Source organism: Trachemys scripta, chromosome 14, assembly GCF_013100865.1.
Source record: "Trachemys scripta elegans isolate TJP31775 chromosome 14, CAS_Tse_1.0, whole genome shotgun sequence".
NCBI lineage: Eukaryota > Metazoa > Chordata > Testudines > Emydidae > Trachemys > Trachemys scripta.
In genome coordinates this window covers 39,507,311-39,528,044 of record NC_048311.1, presented here as the reverse complement: position 1 = coordinate 39,528,044, position 20,734 = coordinate 39,507,311, and the positions used below count along the sequence as shown (strand labels likewise).

At 50.3% G+C, this 20,734-nt stretch overlaps 2 protein-coding genes and 1 long non-coding RNA gene across 7 annotated transcripts in view; 2 read left to right on the top strand and 1 right to left on the bottom strand.

The window, feature by feature from the left end:
- Positions 1-20,734, bottom strand: part of LOC117887100 (zinc finger protein 208-like) — an 882,934-nt gene that overhangs the window by 552,662 nt on the left and 309,538 nt on the right. The gene's annotated exons all lie outside the window — the stretch shown is intronic.
- LOC117886905 (zinc finger protein 260-like) overlaps positions 1-20,734 on the top strand; it is a 241,991-nt gene that overhangs the window by 217,517 nt on the left and 3,740 nt on the right. The window lies entirely within an intron of this gene.
- LOC117887032 lies at positions 11,806-15,928 on the top strand. Its single transcript, XR_004648112.1, has 3 exons — positions 11,806-11,827; positions 13,829-13,916; positions 14,694-15,928. It is a non-coding gene; the product is annotated as an uncharacterized LOC117887032 (long non-coding RNA).

The window sequence follows — 20,734 nt, the reverse complement described above, 5'->3', positions numbered from 1 at the left end:
TCTCAGGGTATGTATATGGAGCAGCATACAGAGGTCCTTCATTAGCTTTTTCATAAATGGGGTTCCTTGGTCTGTTAATATTTCCTTCAGTAGCCCTACTCGGGCAAAGATCCCCACCAGCTATTTGGCTGTCGTTTTAGAGGCCGTGTTCCGCAGGGGGGCGGCTCTGGGTTCAGATGAGTTTTACAGCTATATCAGACAATGAATGGTTGGTTCTTTCATTTCATTTAATTTCATTTAGGTATTTCATTGTTTGGTTATTTCATTCATGCCATGTTGTATTAGGAGGAGAACATCACCAGACAGACATTTAAATTGTTTTATTTAACTAAAATAACATTAAGTATTCTCGATTTTTTTCTTCAACAGCAAACATATAATATTTTAACAGAAAAGCATATGCCCCTCGCTTCTCAAATTTATCTCCAGACTTCTTCTCCTTGTCCAGATCTATTAGGCCTCCAACAGTCTTCTATTCATTCAACTTTGCACTTTTTGAGAGAGGTAAAGGATTGACTGTGTACACAAATTTGCAAAGGGAGAATAGAGGTGAGGTCTGTTATTTCTCACCTCTATATATTAATTTATTTTAGAACATTTTTGCTGTTAACAAGCATGTTACCTCTGCAGACACAAAACCACAGTTTGAGAACTGCAAAACTTAGCATCTCTGATGGTATCTTCTAGAATGAGCACTGAGTCCCAGTGGGTAGATAGAAAGATTAACCTAAGTAATCTATACAGAAGCCTGTGGATCCCCGTAAGACTGGGTCCTTAATGCATGAACTAGAGGAACTCATTGACAAAACTTTTCTTAAACAAGACATGTTTATGTTGTCTCATACTATAGAATTAGAATATATAATCCCTATTCCATGATGAGAGATCTTTGAGCTATAATGTATCTTAATTACAACTATCTTTAGATAAAATGGTTTTTTCCTCAAAAACCATCAAAAAAATCTGATTTAAATAATACAAATTTGATTTTCTTGTTTTTTTTAAAAAAAAGTAAGTGACTTTTATTCACCCTGAGAAGCAATATAAAACATGCCCTGGGATGGAGAATTAAGCACTTCAACAGTCCAGATTGTACCCTTGGGTATGTCTTACACGCACTGCCATCCTGATCCTGAAAGGGAAGCTGAGCAGGGCAAACCAGAGAATAGGAACCAGCCGACATCCTCAACTGCTTTGGCTTCGGCTAAATCCTGAACTCCCACTGAGATGTGAGACTTGAGGTTCTGCTGCCAGCCTTCCCAATGGTCAGGGGTGAAAGTAACTTAAAGGACTTAGTGATATGCCAGAGTCCTGAGCAGGGGGCGGGGCCTGAACTGGAATTGGTGGGGTCTTTAAATCCCTCGGCCCTTTACATTGAGATTTAAAGGGCCCAGGACTCCGGCTGCCGTGGCAGTGGCTGGGAGCCCCAGGCTCTTTAAATCATGGCAGGAGCAGGAGCTGTGGCAGCGGCAGGGAGCCTCCGGGCTCCGGCAGCGATGTAAAGGGCCCAGGGTTCTGCTGCAGTAGCAGGGGCCAGAGCCCCTGGCCCTTTAAATCGTCCCCAGAGCCCCGCTGCCGGAGCCCTGAGGTAGTGGCGGTGGCCGGGAGCCCCGGTATTTGGGCAGTGATTTAAAGGGCCCAGGGCAATGGCCACTGCCAGGAGCCCCGATGTAGGGATATAAAAGAAGGTACTAACAGTGATTCCCCCAAGTGACAGTGACCCCCTCATAATTTGTCCCCCACACTTTAAAATCCAACAGTTTCACCAAGTACAAAAATCTCTTGGGTCTTCTGTTAAAACTTGTATGCTACTGTCTGTAGAAACCATTGATTATATCTATCCTGTGAAAGATACTTTATTACTATGACAGGTTTCAGAGTAGCAGCCGTGTTAGTCTGTATCCACAAAAAGAACAGGAGTACTTGTGGCACCTTAGAGACTAACAAATTTATTAGAGCATAAGCTTTCGTGGACTACAGCCCACTTCTTCGGATGCATATAGAGTGGAATAAATATTGAGGAGATATATATACACACATACAGAGAGTATAAACAGGTGGGAGTTGTCTTACCAACTCTGAGAGGCCAATTAAGTAAGAGAAAAAAAAAACTTTTGAAGTGATAATCAAGCTAGCCCAGTACAGACAGTTTGATAAGAAGTGTGAGAATACTTACAAGGGGAGATAGATTCAATGTTTGTAATGGCTCAGCCATTCCCAGTCCTTATTCAATCCTGAGTTGATTGTGTCTAGTTTGCATATCAATTCCAGCTCAGCAGTCGCTCGTTGGAGTCTGTTTTTGAAGTTTTTCTGTTGTAATATAGCCACCCACAGGTCTGTCATTGAATGACCAGACAGGTTAAAGTGTTCTCCCACTGGTTTTTGAGTATTATGATTCCTGATGTCAGATTTGTGTCCATTAATTCTTTTGCGTAGAGACTGTCCGGTTTGGCCAATGTACATGGCAGAGGGGCATTGCTGGCACATGATGGCATATATCACATTGGTAGATGTGCAGGTGAACGAGCCCCTGATGGTATGGCTGCTGTGATTAGGTCCTATGATGATGTCACTTGAATAGATATGTGGACAGAGTTGGCATCGGGCTTTGTTACAAGGATAGGTTCCTGGGTCAGTGGTTTTGTTCAGTGATGTGTGGTTGCTGGTGAGTATTTGCTTTAGGTTGGGGGGTTGTCTGTAAGCGAGGACAGGTCTGTCTCCCAAGATCTGTGAGAGTAAAGGATCATCTTTCAGGATAGGTTGTAGATCTCTGATGATGCGCTGGAGAGGTTTTAGTTGGGGGCTGAAGGTGACAGCTAGTGGTGTTCTGTTATTTTCTTTGTTGGGCCTGTCTTGTAGGAGGTGACTTCTGGGTACTCGTCTGGCTCTGTCAATCTGTTTTTTCACTTCAGCAGGTGGGTATTGTAGTTTTAAGAATGCTTGATAGAGATCTTGTAGGTGCTTGTCTCTATCCGAGGGATTGGAGCAAATGCAGTTATATCTTAGAGCTTGGTTGTAAACAATGGGTCATGTGATGTGTCCTGGATGGAAGCTGGAGGCATGTAGGTAAGTGTAGCGGTCAGTAGGTTTCCGATATAGGGTGGTATTTATGTGACCATCGCTTATTAGCACAGTAGTGTCCAGGAAATGGACCGCTTGTGTGGATTGATCTAGGCTGAGGTTGATGGTGGGATGGAAATTATTGAAATCATGGTGAAATTCCTCAAGGGCTTCTTTTCCATGGGTCCAGATGATGAAGATGTCATCAATGTAGCGCAAGTAGATTAGGGGCATTAGGGGACAAGAGCTAAGGAAGCGTTGTTCTAAGTCAGCCATAAAAATGTTGGCATATTGTGGGGCCATGCGGGTACCCATAGCAGTGCCGCTGACTTGAAGGTATATATTGTCCCCAAATGTGAAATAGTTGTGGGTGAGGACAAAATCACAAAGTTCAGCCACCAGGTTAGCTGTGACATTATCAGGGATACTGTTCCTGATAGCTTGTAGTCAATCTTTAAGTGGAATATTGGTGTAGAGGGCTTCTACGTCCATACTGGCCAGGATGGTATTTTCTGGAAGATCACCGATGGATTGTAGTTTCCTCAGGAAGTCAGTGGTGTCTCGAAGATAGCTGGGAGTGCTGGTAGCATAGGGTCTGAGGAGAGAGTCCACATAACCAGACACGCCTGATGTTAGGGTGCCAATGCCTGAGATGATGGGGCGTCCAGGATTTCCAGGTTTATGGATCTTGGGTAGCAAATAGAATACCCCTGGTCGGGGTTCTAGGCATGTGTCTGTACAGATTTGTTCCTGTGCTTTGTCAGGGAGTTTTTTTAGCAGATGGTGGTGTTTCTTTAGGTAATCCTCAGTGGGATCAGAGGATAATGGCCTGTAGAATGTGGTGTTAGAGAGCTGTCTAGCAGCCTCTTGGTCATATTCCAATTTATTCATGATGTCGACAGCATCTCCTTTGTCAGCCTTTTTGATTATGATGTCAGGGTTGTTTCTGAGGCTGTAGATGGCGTTGTGTTCAGCATGGCTGAGGTTATGGGGCAAATGATGTTGCTTTTCCACAATTTCAGCCTTTGCACGTTGACGGAAGCAATCTATGTAGAAATCCAGTCTGTTGTTTCGACCGTCCGGAGGAGTCCACGCAGAATCCCTTTTTTTGTATTGCTGGTAGGGGGGATTCTGTGGGTTAGTATGCTGTTCAGAGGTATGTTGGAAATATTCTTTGAATCGGAGACATCGAAAGTAGGATTCTAGGTCACCACAGAACTGTATCATATTCATGGGTCTGGAGGGACAAAAGGAGAGGCCCCGAGATAGGACAGACTCTTCTGCTGGGCTAAGAGTATAGCTGGAAAGATTAACAATATTGCTGGGTGGGTTAAGGGAACTACTGTTGTGGCTGCTTGTGGCATGTAGCAGTTTAGATAGTTTAGTGTCCTTTTTCCTTTGTAGAGAGGCAAAGTTTATCTTATAAATGGCTTGTCTAGTTTTTGTAAAGTCTATCCATGAGGAAGTTTGTGTGGAAGGTTGGTTTCTTATGAGAGTATCCAGTTCTGAGAGCTCATTCTTAATCTTTCCCTGTTTGCTGTATAGGATGCTGATCAGGTGGTTTCGCAGTTTCCTTGAGAGTGTGTGACACAGTCTCTCAGCATAGTCTGTGTGATATGTAGATTGTAATGGATTTTTTATCTTTAGTCCTTTTGGTATGATGTCCATCTGCTTGCATTTGGAAAGGAAGATGATGTCTGTCTGTATCTGTACGAGTTTTTTCATGAGGTTGATGGATTTCCACTAACCCTAACCCTTCCCCAAGTGCAGCAAGTTTGCGCGCTGTAACGCGCCAGTGTAGACAGGTTCCCAGTGCTCTGAGCTATTCCCCTCGTTGAGGTGGGAGAGCTCTCTCCCAAATGCTCGCAGGTGGCCACACTGTCAGATCAAAGCACTGCTGTGGGAGCACTTTGAGGTTTTTAGTGTAGTCTTAGCCTTAGTGATCTGCTTAAACAGAAAAAAATAATGTTGCACTTTGCCTTTATGTCTACAGACGCTCCCCGACTTATGCAATCATTCCATTCCAGAAAGCCTTGCGTAACTTGAATTTTGTGAAGGTCAGAAACATATACCTGTACATTATGCAAAAATTTCTGGACTCGAAAATCCTATTTCTTGCGTACGGAACTTTTTCTGTAAGTGCGAATTTGCGTAAATCGGGTCTTGCGTAACCTGGGGAGCGTCTGTGTATGGATTCAGATTTTGTGGTACAGGGACTGTTACACTGGATTTGGAAAAAGAACCATAGCTGAAGGTGGAAATTTGGTCCAAAAGGAAAATTGGAATTGTATCTATGATTGGTTGAAAGAACACCTGGGAAAATTAAAGGTAAGACATACTAAAAGTCATCCAAAGGGAGAAGGGGATGAAAAATATCAGAAAGATAAAGTGGCTGCTTTAGCTAAATTAGCAAAAAAAGGAACCTTTGGGGGTTATGGTAATTACTAGCGCTCACGCCATGAAACAGGAGGCTAAACCTAAAGATGCGGAACCTGGAGTATGAAAGGGGGTTATGCAGTGAATAGGAAAACAGGAGAGGTAAAGTGGGTACCTGACAAACTTTACAGAGAAGAGATCATTAACCTGTGTCATTCTATGGCCCACTGAGGAATAGAAAATACTCTCTTTTAAGGTAAAAGCAGATTGGAATACGGCCTAAGGTGGGAGAGGACGTAGAAAATTTGGTTAAAATCTGCATAAGATGTGCAGCAGATGGGAATAGACCACTGAATTTGGGACCCTTGTGGTACCAAAGACTTGTAGGGCCATGGAGTAGAATACAGGTTGATTATATTAAGATCCAAAGAGGGACTCAGTATTTATTAGTGATAATAGATTCTTTTTCTGGATGGGTGGAGGCAATTCCCACCAGGAATCATAATGCAGAGACCACCGCCAAGAAGTTGTGGAAAGTACTGTTTAGTAGATATGGGTCTCCAAAAGTCATTGGTTCATATGACGGACCACATTTTGTAGGAAAAGTCGTTATAAAAATATTAAAAGCTTTAGGAGTAAAGCAACAACTACGTATCCCCTACCATCCTCAATTGTCAGGGAGAGTAGAAAGGATGGATCAGACTATCAAGCAAGCCCTTCACAAAGTGGTGCAAGAAACTGGCAAAGGTTGGGACAATAAATTACTAGTGGTGTTGGCAGCCATCCGAAGCAATGATCGATTGGATACTGACTACCAGCCTTATCAAATTCTCTTTGGAAGGTCTATGAGAGTGTGGAACCCTTTATTATACGGAGGAGGAGGATTCTCTGTTGTCCTTCATCTGCAACTCCAATGAGACAGTCCTGGGCAGGCTGCCAGGATCCAAGGGGTGCCATTTCCTCCAATTCTTACACAGTTTTAAAGCCGTCCCGCTGGTGTTATTTCCTTTTTTGCTGATTCTTCATTTTTTCCAAGGACATGACAGATTTTTTTTTATAAACAGTTCTTTTTGACCAATTCACCTTTCAGTTCTCACTTTGGTTTCCAAAATGCAAATCATACACTCATGTCGAAACATACTCCAGCCACACTAGGCCCCAAGACCTATAATATATTATATGGATTATATAAGGATCTATATATGTACATATCCCAATATTGCCTACATCTCCCAAGGGGGCTCAGTGACCCTGTTCCCATCCTCTGGATTTGAATTATCCCTCAGCACGGGGACAGGTTCCATTCATGGAATGCCCTTTGTGACAAATACTCTCTCAAGGCTCCAGGCACCCTGATCTGGTCTGATTTCACCTCCTGTGCAGGATTTCCCATTCCCAAACCTGACCTGATTGCACAGCTGGAACAAGGGGAAGGGCCGTCAGTGCCTGATCTCCTGGCCTGCAAGGAAACAGAGGTCCTGAGATGCACCTACACAGGTGAGAACTGACACAGAAACCATCTGGGGAATGAAGGAAAAAGTTGAGAATCCCAAAAATATTGTGTAAGTAAGAGCCCACAGTTCTTCCTCATCTCAACCAGGGAAGGGCTGCAGTCAGCAGATATCACTCACTGCTTTCCACCCATCCTGTTCGCTGCAGGAGTTTCCCTCCCAGGTTTCCTTCCTGTGAGTGTTTGTGTTGGATCTGGAAGCAGAATCCAATTGCTGATTCTTCGCAACTTTAGTGTGCTGTTTTCTCTCAGTGCTATTCCTCTTTCTTCCCAGCACAATGACTACTGTTTGGACTGTGTCTCACTCCCAGCAGGTGCTGAGAGAGTAATTGAGAAGAAGGACGGGAATCATGATGAGGAAGTTCCCAGGGAAGTGGTATCAGGTCTTCGGCGGCATTTCGGCAGTGGGGGGCCCTTCAGTGTTGCCAAAGACGCGGGCAACTGAAGGGCCCCCCCCGCTGCCGAAATGCCGCTGAAGACACGGACCACCGCTGGGTGAGTACAAGCGCAGCAGCTCCCCAGCTTTGCACCAGGCCCCCTGAATCCTCTGGGCAGCCCTGGCTGGGAGTGACTGAATGCTAGTGGCTGTATGGGAGCAGAGCCTGGAGGGTCTCCTGGGACTCAGCATGGCACTGTTGGGCTTTTGTCATTCTGATCCTGAAAGACGACCTGAGCAGGGCTAACCAGGGCGGGGGATCCAGCCGACATCCTCAACTCCACCAGCTTCAGCTAAATCCTGAACACACCCTGGCAGGGCCGGTCCTAGAGCCAGGCAAACTGGGCCCACGGCCAGGGTGCCGTAGCCATGGGGGCTTCGCAAGGGGCTAAGGCTTCCCCTTGCTGGCTGCGCCGCAGACTCCTCTGCGGAGTCTGGCCCCTTCCCCATGCTGGGCCAGCAGGCTTCTCCCTGCCCCTGCCCGCTCCCTCCTCAGCTGGGTGCCTGAGGGCTCTGGCTCCACCCAGCGCTCCCTTCACCCCTGGGAGCTCAGAGCTGTGCGGAGTCCCTCCCTGCCTGCGGCAGGGGCCGTATGAGACCAGCCAGAGCCAGGAGCAAAAGTTTGTAGCATGTGAGTGAGCAGGGCTGGGGGAGTCAGGCCTGGCAGAGGGGTTGAGCAAGGCTGGGAACAGACTCTGGAGGCTGGGAAGACGGGGGGTGGAGCCGAGCTTGGTAGAGCCAGGCATGGGACTTTGTGGAGTGGAGGAGGAGGAACCGGGCTGCGGATGGCTGGGACGAGCCAGGCTGGGAAGGCAAAAGAGCAAGAGGTGTGTGTCTTTGTCTGACTCTGTGAGCTAGCAGCCATAGGCGCTGACTCCGTGGGTGCTCTGGGGCTGGAGCACCCACAGGGAAAAATTGGAGGGTGCTCTGCACCCACCAGCAGCCAAGCTCCTTGCCCCACACCCCTGCCCCAGCTCATCCCGCCTCCACCTCCGCCCCTGAGCGCGCCGCGTCTCCTCTTCTCCTCTCAGCTCTCACCGCCACAAAACAGCTGTTTCATGGTGTAACAAGCTCCGGGAGGGAGGGGGGAGGAGTGGCGTACTCAGGGGAGGAGGCGGGGAAGAGGTGGGGCTGGGACAGGGATTTGGGGAAGGGGTTGGAATAGGGGCAGGAAGGGAGTGGAGTTGGGGCAGGGACTTTGGGGAAGGGGTTGGAATAGGGGTGGGGTGGGGGGTTGAGCACCCACCGGCGCCAGCAGAAGTCGGTGCCTATGCTAGCAGGGAATGTGCTGGGGCTTCCTGGGGAGCAGGCTGGTGCCCCCGGAGGGAGCAGCTGTTCTGAGCTGCCCCACTCTGCATCTGCACCTCTCCCACCTGTGCACCCTGCCCTGCAGCAACTCCTTGCAATCTTCTTTTCACTTTGTCTCCCTCTGCTCTGAAGTTTAAGCCCAGACACCAAGGATCCCCTTTGGCCTTTTCCCTCCCCTCCCTTCCCCAGCAGGGATCAGCAGCAGACGTGGGCTGGGAGGAGGGAGAGGTACACACATAACCTGGCTGGGGAGGAGGGAAAGTTAAAGGAAAGTAAAAGAAGGTGATGTTTGCTTTTCTTGCCCATGATTAACAATATGCCTGTGTCAACAGGAAACTGACACTAAAACAAAAGTGGGAGGGCGAATGTACCCATAGGCACCAACTTTTCCCAGTGCTGGTGGGTGCTCAACCCCCTGGCTCTGCCCCTACCCCACCCCCTGCCCCTGCCCCACCCCCATTCCAACCCCTTCCCCAAAGGCCCTGCCCCAACTCCGCCCCTAATAGACTCCTTCCCCCACCCTCCCAGCACTTGCTGCTGTGAAACAGCTGTTTTGCGGCAGCAAGCACTGGGAGCTGCGGGGAGAAGCGGAGCTGCAGCACGCACAGGGGAGGAGGCAGACGCAGAGCGGAGGCGAGCTGGGGCGGGCCAGGGAGCTGCCAGTGGGTGCAGAGCACCCACCAATTATTTCCCATGAGTGCTCCAGCCCCAGAGCACCCACGGAGTCGGCGTCTATGGATGTACCTGGAGCAGAAAAGCAACAATCAGGGCTGCAGAATGCAAGGGAGGGAGCGACCTCTTAGCTGGGGAAGAAGATGGACTCGCTCTTGACAAGGCTGGAGTAGCTGAACACTTTTATTTAGGGGAAAGGGACATGGGTTTTTTTTTCTTGAGGATCCAAGTATCTGCAGGTCTGTCTCTTCAGCTGGAAGCAGTCTGAACGAGGGAGAGTTCTAAACAGTGTACAGTCGAGTGGGATTTTAAAGGTCCATTCAAGAATGCAGCACATGCTTCCTCACCTATGGGAAAGACCTTTAAAAACTGCCTTAAATCATCCTAAGCAAGAGCCACTGTTCAAATGAGGCTTGGTTGGCATTGTTGAAACCGTGTGCTGAGTTACCCAGTACAGTCCCACAGAGCCGTGTGTGGCAACCAGGCAACTAGTCTACGCTGCCAAGTTGTTGACAAAGCTTTTGTCTTTCCCGGGTACTTTAAAAAGCCTCACCGCCCCATCCCAAGACAACAGTTTTGCTGTGGCAAGTGGCAGTGTGAACACAGTTTTGTAGGCAGCGTGAACGCCGCTTGTGGGGCTGGAAGTATTTTTTCTGCAAAAGTGCCGACAAAGTAGGGTTACCATATGTCCGGATTTTCCCAGACATGTCCGGATTTTTGGGACTCAAATCCCCGTCCGGGGGGAAATCCCAAAAAGCTGAACATGTCTGGGAAAATAGGGAGGTGCTGGGCCGGGGGCCGGGCCGGGGCCGGCAGTGCTGGGCCGGAGGCACTTGGCCGGGGGCTGGCCCGGGGCCCGGGATGCAGGGCTGGCAGTGCTGGGCTGGGGGTGCTGGGCCGGGGGCCAGGGCTGGCAGTGCATGGCCGGGGCTGGGGCCGGGGGCCGGGCTGGGCTGGCGGAGCTGGGCTGGGGGTGCTCGGCCAGGGGCTTGCCCGGGGTGCGGGGCCGGAGGCCGGGCCAGGGCCGGTGGTGCGGGTCTGGGAACCAGGGCCGGAGGTGCTGAGCCGGGGGCTGGGGCCGGGCCGGGGGCTGGCAGTGCTGGGCCGGGGGCCGGGGCTGGGCCGGGGTCTGCTTGGTTGGGGGGGGCAGACTGGGCCGCGCCTCCTCCCCCCCCCCCGCTTACCTGCTGCCTGCTTCAGGCTTCCCGTGAATCAAATGTTCGCGGGAAGCAGGGGAGGGGGCGGAGTTGGGGCGGGGGCGGGGCTGGGGGCAGGGCCGGGGCCCTGTGGAGTGTCCTCTTTTTGAACATTCAAAATATGGTAACCCTACGACAAAGAGCATTTACACACGCTGGCTTTTAGCCACAAGGGGAGGGGACGGGGAAGGCTGCAGGGTGATCTCCCACCTCCATGCAGCCAGGGGCCAATGCTTGCCACTGCCATTCTGGAGCCTCCACATGTATGTACTGACCAGGGCCGTCTGCAAAGTACGCAGCTGCGTAGGGCACCAGGAAGTTTGGGGCACCAAATGCATGCAGCTCCGGCCCCTGCCCCTGCTGCGCCCCAGCCCCGCCCTCACTTCACCCTTTCCCCCAAACCCCTGCACCATGGGCATGGGGGTTGCTGGGCATAAAGGGGGAGGTGGACCTGGGCAGGGTGGCAGTGTGGCAGTGTGACAGGCACACGGGCAGCACAGGGCTGGGGGCGCAGGTGGGAGGGAAGTGCAGGGGTTAGTGTGAAGGTGGCACTTTGGAAAAGTTGGGTTGAAGGTGGCAAAATGTAGGGGTTAGGGTGCAGGAGGGGGCAAGGATTAGTGGCAAAACGGGTGCAGGAGGGGGAGCCCATCGGGGCCAAGGGAAAAGGCCCCAAGGCCAGTCCTGCACCCTGGTGGATATGAGGGTGGGTTTCTGCTGTCACCTTTCCCCTCAGGCATTATTTTCCTTCCCCCCTTACTTCTGCTCTTTCTCCTTTTGCTTCTCTTTCCCACAAGTCCGGCTCAGCCAGCCCAGACAGCTCCAACTTTAGCACCAGTGCTGGTAGGGTGACCAGATGTCCCAATTGGATAGGGACAGTCCTGATATTTGGGGCTTTGTCTTATATAGGTTCCTATTACCCCCTAGCCCCTGTCCTGATTTTTCACACTTGCTGCCTGGTCCCCCTAAGTGCGGGTAACGTGTGCCAAGAGATGCTGCAGGCGATGGGTTGATCGCTAGGACCCAGGAGCAGCTGGGAGGCGGCTCTGGGGGAGCGATCGCTGGGCTCAGGCGATGACTCTGGCTCCCGGCGAGATCCCCGAGCCCCGGCGGCTGGTGCTGGGAGCCCGGAGCCCGGGCTGCAGCCGGGAGAGGGGAATCTCCAGCAGGGCCCTTCCCGCTGCTCCCCAGGAGCCTCTCCCAGGGCAGAGCCCCCAGCCCGGCCAGGCCCCTTCCCGGCCCCTGCCCCAGGGGGCCCCGCTCGGAGGGAAGGTGAGAGAGACCCGCCCCCCCCGTCACCCCCGGGCTGCAGGGGGAGGTTTGGCCCCAGGCTGCTCCCAGCGGAGCTGGCTGCGATTCCTGCCCTGGACCGGGAAAGCTGCCGCCAGTTCCCGTTGTGTGTGCGGGGCGGGGGGAGCCAGCCCGGGCCGTGCTGGGGGCTGGGACAGCGACACGTGGGGGGCAGAGGCGGGGGAGCCGGGAGGGGGCGGGGGGGCAGGATGGGATTGGGGGAGGAACAGGGATGCGTTAGGGGACAGGTCCGGGATGGGGCTGCAGGTGCTAGGACGGGGCGATGCAGGGGGATCGGGGGAATTATGGGGCTGAGGGGAAAGAGGCTGGAATGGAGGAAAGATGTGGGGGGGTCACTGCGAGGGGATGGTGAGAGCAAGAGGAGACTGGCTGGGGAAGGGAGTGGGGAGGGGCAGGGAGAAGGCAAAGGGCAAGGAGGGGGGTGGGGAGAGACACAAGGCAGCTCCCCCGCCCCTTGGCATAGGAGAGGTTGAGGAGCTGCCCCTTCCAGCAGCCAGCTGGGAATGTTTTCCTGTAACTTGTCAAACAAACATGGGGGGCAGGCAGGGTGACCAGATGCCCTGATTTTATTGGGACAGTCCTGATATTTGGGGCTTTGTCTTACATAGGTGCCACCCCCTGTTCTGATTTTTCACCCTTGCTATCGAGTCAGGGGACTATCCCCTCAGGGCCCAGAAACTACACAGCAAATACCCAGCCCTCCTCCCCCACCAAAAAATCTATTAAAGACAAACCCATGATTTTGGGGTCTGTCTCCTGAGTGTTGGAGCTGCCCAGGGACCTGGTCTGATTTCCGGGCAGGATTCAGATCTCAGCCACACCGGAGTCAGACCGGAGTCACTGCTGGTTCGGAGCCAATGGGATCAGCCTCTGCCTGCCTGTCCCTGGGGGCTGCAGGGGCAGGACAGGGAGGCTCAGGCATTAGCTGCTGCCACCAAAGGGCTCCGGTTCTGGCCAAGGGGGAGGAGGAGGCGGGCGCGTGTCTCTCCCTGCTCATGTTATTACAGCCCTGGAGTGGAGCTTCCTGGTGGGTCAGATGTTGCTGCCCCCTGAATTCTGACCTGGGAGCCCAGACTGAGCCGCTGCTTCTTATGCAGCGGGGTCTGTGTGGGGGGGAACCTGCATTCACTCCCCAGGGAGGGGGACAGGCTCCAGTGTCTGGAACCAGCCCCTGGGGCAGCCCCCGGCTCTGCTCACACCCGCCCGTGAGCCGGAGTCTGCAGGTGATGGGGAGACCTGGGGGAAAGGGCTGGGACCAGGCAGGAAAGTGACGCTGCACAAAGGGCCCCTTTCAGGGACCTGCTGGTGAGCTTGTACCGGAGGGGAAGGGGGTTCCCCGTGTGCTGCCCTCACAGACTCAGTCAGGATCAAACCCCTTTTAGCAGTGGTAGTGGGTGATCTAGCTAGTAAGTGCAAAGGCTCACGACACTGGGGCAGTCACCAATTCTCCCAGGGCGAGGGAAGAAGATAAAAAGGGGGAGCAGAGAGACTGAAAGGGGCAGCAGGAGCAGGAAGTGGAGAGGGAGGTTCCCAGCTCCCAGCCCTGCCCGGATCCATTCCCTGCACCCCCTGGGCAGACTGACTCTTCTGGGAACAAAGGGGGAAGCTGAGACAGGAGAAGCCAGTTGTTGACTTTTGCTGAAGCACGGCACTACTTGGGGGGGGGGAGTTAGAGGGGCTGACAGTACAGTGCCAGGGGGAATCCCACAAAGTGGCTCCTTCGGTTCTGCTCTTTTTCCAGCAATTGGCTCAGAGATGCTGTTACTGGGAGGGTTTAATGGTGTCCCGGTGGGGTCAGTTCAGACGGGGGGGGGGGCCTTGCCTGGGTGGTAATAAACTAAGTGGGTTTCTTGCCAGCGTGGCAGAGTCCAAAGTGTCTGTCTGCAGGGAGAGAGCCTGGGCGGAATCGGGGTGTGACAGGGACTCAAGCCCCTTCTGTAACCTCCCCCATTGCCCCGACAGGCTGAGGAATCACGTCCACATTTCACTCCAGATCGTCCCGTCGTGCAGGAGACGGGGCAGGGAAATGGCTGTGATGGAGCCAGCTCAGGTAGGGGATAGTCAGGGAGTTGCTGGGCAGGGGGAGGGAGAGGCAGGGAGGAACAGGGTGCGATAAACATGCTGAGCAGGCCTATTGGCAGTGGGGAGGGGGGAACATTACACCATTTCTCAAATATGAAACAACCCCCCTGGGCAGGGCTGGAAAAACTGACCAGACTCCCAGTGCTGGAGCCTGACCCCACTGGCCCAAGGCTGCTGTGAAATATGAGGGGAAGTTTCTGGGATTCCTGGCCCTGTCCTCAGCTGAGAGCTCGGCTTCCTGTGCCAGCCTGTGGCTGGGAGGTGTGTGGAAAATGTGAAGATGCTGCCCTTCTCCATCTGCTGTGGGGGGACAAGGAGCTCTCACCTTAAAAGAGAACTGGATAAATTCATGGAGGTTAACTCCATTAATGGCTATTAGCCACAATGGATAAGGAATGGTGTCCCTAGCCTCTGTCAGAGGGTGGAGATGGATGGCAGAAGAGAGATCGCTTGATCATTACCTGTTAGGTTCACTCCCTCTGGGGCACCTGGCCTTGGCCACTGTCGGTAGACAGGATACTGGACTAGATGGACCTTTGGTCTGATCCAGTACGGCCGTTCTTATGTACATTCTCCGACCCCATGAAGCCTCCTGGCTGCTCTGAGCAGAGTGCGGGTGGGAGTCTGCTTCTCCGGCCCTCCCAGAGCTTCCGAGATTGTTTTCTTTTTCTTTCTTCCTTTCCTGTGAATATTGGGATTGGGGCTGTGGCAGCAGGTGCTGAGTGGGGGACTCTTGTTGTTCCAGATGCCGGTGAGCTTCGAGGAGGTGGCTGTGTATTTCACCCAGGGGCAGGGGGCTCTGCTGGACCCCGCTCAGAGAGCCCTCTACAGGGACGTCATGCAGGACAACTATGAGACAGTGACCTCGCTGGGTAAGCGATTCCTGTCCCCTCAGTTAGTCAAAGCCGTGCAGCCCTTTAACGGGACAGTGTGGTCGCACGCCAGCACTGGGACAGAGCTGGTAAACCACCTCCATGAGCAAGTTTCAGCGCAGTAACTTGCTATTGTAGACAAGGCCTTAGTAGTGTATCTCATAAGTGTGCATCTGTACACACTGTGTGGCTAGTGCTGTTGTGCTGTTAATTTCAGACACACCAAATACATTTATATTGAGAGATGTTTTCAAGACTTGGGCTTGCTTTAATTGGAGCTCCACACTTCTTATTCCTTGCTTCAATAATGTACCAAAAATATTGTGTCACGTGTCTGTGTAGCCCTCAAAATCTTACCCAAGGCTGACATTTCTCCTTGTAATGTCTCAATATCAGATGAACTTAAAACTCCAGTTCCAGCACCAATTGCCACCACAATGTATTCTCTTATGCCTCTTTTATTTTGTATAGTCCCGTCTCCCCATGGTTGTCGCCAAGCATGTAATAGAGGTAAGGCATATGGCATACACTGCAGATGTTGTGCACTCATGTTTATTTGAGTTCTTTCCAACCGGATTGTTTGGTCCACAATAGTTGGGGCTTCAATTATTTCTCCCCTTCGATATGGGTGTTCATCTGCCATAATTCTTGGTGCAATCTTATATCCCTGAAAATATCCTCCCTCATTAATTTTCCTAAAGCAACTCAGTCTTATCATTATGGAAAAATCCACCATCATATCATATTCCCATAATTTGAGAGCCATTGACTCATTCCATCCCACATGAATATTAGCCCATTCTTGTTCATGAGTCACGTCTAAGGTGACTACATCAAATCCCAAACTCCAAAAGATACAGTTCAGAGTGCTCACGTTCAGACTATTTTCATCATAACTACATCTAAACATTAGTCGACCTTCCTCTCTTAGTATGAACAAATATCTCCATTGCTCTTCCAAATTGGTTGTAGTATTTCCATCTCACATTTTTTCCATCTTCCCACCATATTTTAAATTTTACCTCAAAAGGTTTCTCTTCACATATGGTTTTGTTTGGTCCTGTTTTTTCCATTCTGTCCCAGGAGTAGTCAAATGTGTTATCTCCTTTGCTCCATACCTCCATCCTAGANGAGGAGGCAGCCAAGTGGACTAAAGTTAAGCCCCTTCTCTGTTAGAAAAGCAGATTATTGTATTTGGGACATGCCCTTGGATGCAGTGGAACCCGATGTAACAATTGACACTTCAGAAAATATGTTTGAGAAATATGTACAGCTGTGCAAGCCTAATGCAAGTAAAAAGCAAACGGCCGTAGTGTGGCAGTTGTGGCAGGCTGCAAAGAAGGCAATTGCATGTAAGGGGGAAATCTCCGCGGCGATACAGACATTACAAGAGAATTCTAAAACTCGCCAAGAACATTTGGAGCGGGAAGTGAGGCCGGCACAGCTAATGCAAACTCAAATAGAACAAATGGGGAAACAAAATAGGGAATTGGAAAAGAAAATGGTGGTTTGGGAAAAGATTCAGGCCGACAAAGATAAATGGGAAAATCAAGTGGTAGGGATGAAACAGTTAATTTGAGAACCGACTGAGGAAGAGGAGACTGCAAGCGCTTCTCACAGTTGGTGCCCGAAAACCATAGCAACCTGGAGGAACCAGGTGAGAATGAGGGAACTGCAAGTGGCGTCTGTATGTCAAACAGAGAATGGAGATTTGGATTTTAATGGAGATATCCAGTATGGAGAGGATTCGGAGGACCAACGTGGGTGTCAAGAGAAAAGGGAACTTTCCGTATATACTCGTTAATAAGCCGAATTTTTTTAGTAAAAAAGGGAAGCACCAGAGACGGGGGTCGGCTTATGAATGGGTATAGAGAGGGGGAGGTGGGACACAGCCTCCCCCGACAGAGAGAGCAAGGAGAGGCAGCAGAGCCAGAAGGGAAGAGGTGGGGCCAGAGTCTCTCTGCTTCTGGCCACGCCTCTCTCCCCCCCAACCTCTGAAGCAGCTCCAGCCAGGCCAGAGACATCCTCCCCTGGCCCTCTCCAGATAAGGTGGGAAGGGATGGGATGGGGAGAGTGTGGGAGTCCCAGGCTAGGGGTGGGGTCATGTAGGGGGTGGTCATAGAGGTTTCTCCGCTGACCTCCAGCTTCTCCTCCCCCCCCCAAATTTCCCCACCAGTTGCTGTCCCGGCCCGTCAGGGTAAGCAGCTGGCGAGCCGGAACACTTTGGTTACTTAGGTTTACCTTCATGCCTGCGGATGCTTGAGGTAAACAAACCATCTCGGCCCGCTGGTGGCTTATCCTGATGGCCCAGGAGCCAAAGTTTGCTCACCCCTGAATTATAGGGTCGGCTTATGAATGGGTCATAAAAATTTTCAGTTTTGACTTATCCATCTTGGGGGGGATCGGCTTATAAACGAACCAGCTTATGATCAAGTATATACGGTAATTGGCCTTGAGATGGGTTTTATCCTAAACTGAGGGAAGAAATAAAAAATTGGCCGGGAGAGCCTAAGCCAGAAAAGTCTGTAGCAGTGTTAGAACGGAGATCAACTATTAACGATGCAGCGGGAGAAATACAGTCAGAACAGACATGAATAATTCCGGCGAGTTCGTCAGATTTACGGTTGAGGGCGAAGTCATTAGGCCCAGTGAATATGAAATATCTAGCTGCGTGGCTGGTATAGTGGGCAGAATTAGGAAGAATGGAGAATTTAAATATGAGCGAATGTTATAAATTGATCAGGGCAGCTGCCACTGGAGAGAGTAGACAAGCAGTAGGTTGAGCGAAAAATGCTTTGGAGAGGCAGCCAGATGCATGCTGGCTGGTGCCACGATTTATTGTGCTGTTAGGGAAAGAGAGAGGTCAAAGACCCTTGAAGGAGTTATCCAGTGCAGATGACATGAAGCCTGGGGATTTGCCCAGGGATTCCTGTTAAAGAGAATAACATTGGGGTTATTGGCTGGAGAAACGCAACCGGTGACTAACTCCACGGCAGAGATTGCCGGACATATCACAGCGGATTCTTTGATGGCCATTGATTTGAATCAGAGAGAATTTTGGAATGATGTGTTTGAAGGATTGGACAAGAATTTAGTAGCAATGTCTACTAATTTGGTGAACCAAGCAGCCCAGGATGAGGGGTTAACTGTTATGGATTCACTGGATAACGTGCCAACGAATGATGAAAGGGAGAAGCCAGGTAGAAGGATTGAAACCCAGAGTAGCTTTTGTTGAAGCAATAACATTCAGATGAGAATGCTTATAGATCAGGACACCGTGAGAGAGGAAGGGGCCGTGGTAGCGGAGAAGACGCACCACCACAAGGAGGTAGAAGGTGGAATAATCAAAATGAGCCCCAGAAGGGAGGAGATGTGATTTGAAATATTGCTTGGAGGTATTTGAAATTGAGGGGAGTAAATATGGATAAGCGGAATGGGAGATGTGCTGATGAATTGATGAAAGCAATGCAAAGGATGGAAGAAGAAATGTCTAAGGAGCAGAAAAGAGTTGCAGCTGTGCAAGCTGAGGATTCCTAGAAACCTATTTTATGGGGAAGCCCCGATGACAAGTTGCTCCCACTGGAAATGGGTCCCCAGGAGTGAGCGATGGTCACGAGATGAAGATGGGACTCGAATGGGAGACCTAGAACAACTGTCATTGTGGGAGACAATGGACCCAAAGATGCCCTATTGCATAGTGGGGCTGGTGTAAATATTGAAAATAGAAATTGTGATTTGACTCGATATGTGTCTGAGATCATTACAGCAGCCTCCTTTGCTGGGGAAGGACTGGCAGGAAAGATGCATCGTTCAGTAGAAATAACTATTATACCCAGAGGGAGAATAGGAGGTTTTTGTTGTAAAGAACAAATGCTTCAGATAAATCAGGCTACTTAGCCAATGATATTAGTAACTCCTTGTTTGGAGAGGAATCGGTTGGTTTTGGATTTAACTCATGGAGTTCTGTGATGTGTGCCCGACTGGACAGTAGACGCTCTGACAGCAGGACACATGCCAAGAATATGTGCTGAAGAAGCAATGGAGGAGATTACACTGAATCCACGAGATGTGTGGGTAAAAGAGTTTCCCAATGTATGGACCAAGAATAAAACAGAATGTGGTAAAATCAAAGCGTGTGTTAAAATCGCAGGGGATGACGTGCTACCACAGAGACAATATAAATATCCCGTGCAGGCAGAGGCAGGAATTGAGAAAATAGTTGAATCACTGGAACAACAAGGAGTGATTGGAAAGGGGAATTCCGCATACAGTTGCCCAATTTGGCTGGTAGTAAAAAGCTTCAGGAGATTAGAGATTGACCGTGGATATTAGACAAATTAATAAAGCTACCCCTGCCATGGCACCAATAATAGCAGATTTGCCTCAAGTCCTGACAAGAATATAGGGGGCCTCTAAATGGTTCTCTGTCATAGATTTGGCAAATTATTTTTTTGCCATCCCGATTCTTGGGCCCGCTTTGTGTTTACCTTCACGGGACAACAGTACTTATTCAAAAGAATTCCCCAGGGCCTGCGCTGTGCTCCAGCTATTGCACACCAACATGTGGTGCAGATGCTGGATTAATTCTCCAGAGAGGATCAGGAGAATGTCATCTCATATCCATATGACATATTAGTTTGGGGAGAGACTGAGGAGGTGTGACTGGGTGGACTAAAAGTGTGTTGAGACTTATTCAGGGAACGGGTTTTAAGGCTATTTGAGAGAAAGCCCAATTAGTGCAAAAGAGGGTGAATTATTTGGGGGTGACCCTAAGGGGGCAAGGAATTCAGGTAGATCAACAAAAGGTGACATCATTGCTGAAATTACCCAGACCAGAGAATTCTCATGCATTGAGAGTAATGTTAGGAGGGTTTAACTATTTAAGGAAGCACATTTGGAATTTCACCATTATAACTAGACCCTTGTGGTGTTTATTGAAAAAGAAAGTAGAATGGGAATGGGGGCCTGAACAAGAAAAAGCTTTTTGTGACTTAAAACAGGCTTTGGTACAAGCCCCAGCATTGAAATTCCCTGAGATGAACAAGCCGTAGGTGGCCGGCAACCCAACAGGGATTAGCATCAGTGTTGATGCAGGAAACTGATAAGGGAAAGTTAATAGCAGTGGCGCACCCGTCTAGAAGATTAACCCCTATGGAGCAGCAGTTTGGAATTTGTGAAAGAACGTTTAGCTGCTGGGTGGGCCATTGAAGCTTTTGCTTTGACTACTGGCACAGCCCCTGTTGTAATACAGATACCTCACTCTCCCCTGACGTACATCTGATCAGGAAAACTGCAGGAGAAAGGAGTTTCCAATACCAGAATGGCCCAACGGGCTTTGATGTTAACTAGCAGAGATGTTACCTATGAGAATAACAAACAAGCAAGGATGTTACCATATGTCCTCCTGACAGAAGGAGAAGAGCATGAATGCCCACTTCCAGAAACTGAACCAAAGTTAATAGAAGAAGCACCTCAGTAGATGAAGTGTTAGGCTTTGGAGAAAAAGAGGTTTGGTTCACAGATGGTCGTTCGTACCATGAAAGGCGTAAGCAATATATGGGTGATGCTGCTGTGCGAGCTAATGGGGAGACATTCTGGATCCATGGGCAGGATTTCCGGTCAGGTAGCAGAGCTCAGAGCTCTTAGGCCATGTCTACACTGGCGTGTTACAGCGCAGTAACTTGCTCGCTCGGGTGTGAAAAATCACCCTTCCCCAAGTGCAGCACATTTGCACCCTGTAACGCACCAGTGTAGACAGGCTCCCAGCGCTCGGAGCTATTCCCCTTGTCTTTGAGGTTTTTAGTGTAGACTTAGCCTTTGTGATCTGCTTAAACAGAAAAAATAATCAAGTATCAGAGGGGTAGCCGTGTTAGTCTGAATCTGTAAAAAGCAACAGAGGGTCCTGTGGCACCTT